Below are 1,170 nucleotides of genomic sequence, written 5' to 3' on the forward strand. Positions count from 1 at the left end.
TTTACTATTATCCTAGTTAAAAACAGTAACACAAATGTTATTGAGATTAAAATCATCATTGATGACAAATTGAGTTTGAGAGGCATGGAATCCTCTGATGCTATTATTATGAAGAAGGGCAGGTCACTAGTTATAGATGACTTCTGGCTCCAGTGAAACTTACTCTCACAGATAAATACTGAATACCGAGGAATGCCATTGAATCCATCTCACTCCTCCTTCCATTCCGGTGTATAGCTCCGCCCACACCCAATAACATCATTTAACCACCTCTCAAATGATGCTGGGGTTTATTCGTTACTCTAGCCAAATCCCAGTAGTCTTTATGAAGAAATTCACTTGCCTTTGATTGCCAACCAGCCTTTTTTCCCTGTTTGCACCTGTGTCCTTGTCCCACCATTGTGGCTGAACTTAGATTACTCCTCACAATCCAATTTTTTGTTCTATTGAGAGTCTTATGTGCATCTGTAAGGATTCCTCTCCTTCACAGATGTTTCTAGCTTTTTCTGATGTTTCCCTGTCACAGATCCTAGACATGAAGGATCCATCCTTACCTGACGGTACTGGCTTCTAACATTCTAATAAGGCAGAAACTGGGAGATCCCTATTTCATTGTTACTTAGCCACACTGAAAGAATATTCTGGAACATTTTACAATCCCTGGCTATCCAAAAGGTGCTAGGAATCAGTGGAGCGGACATTAGAGCATCTACAATATCTGTTTTAACTTGCAGCTTCTATCTGAGCTAATTCAAAACCATCCACTGACTATGTGTGTCATCTCTCACTAAAAGGTTCAAACTCGGGGGGATCTAAGATGGCGACGATCTGAGAAGATCACACTGCAGAGCTTCGCATCACAGCAGGAGCAGGACAGTCCTTTAACCCACCCAACCCAGGTCATCAGGATTTCTTGGGGTATTGGAAAGATTGTGGAGCCCCAAGAAACATTTAAAAATTGACTTACCTGTATTTTCAGCTGTCCAGAAATGCCTAAAAAGGGAGGAGGAGCATCCCAGGCCTACAGCTCAGCCTGCAACAGCCTCAGAGCAGATTACTTTCCAGGACCTGTAAACCAGCTCTCGAAATCTTGCAAGATGTTGGGGAAACAGATTGAAGATAAGCTGGCTCCAGTCTCTCTCATGCTGCAGAAGCATGAGCAGCAGCTGG

The sequence above is a fragment of the Chiloscyllium plagiosum genome, unplaced genomic scaffold (genome assembly GCF_004010195.1).
Source record: "Chiloscyllium plagiosum isolate BGI_BamShark_2017 unplaced genomic scaffold, ASM401019v2 scaf_721, whole genome shotgun sequence".
NCBI lineage: Eukaryota > Metazoa > Chordata > Chondrichthyes > Orectolobiformes > Hemiscylliidae > Chiloscyllium > Chiloscyllium plagiosum.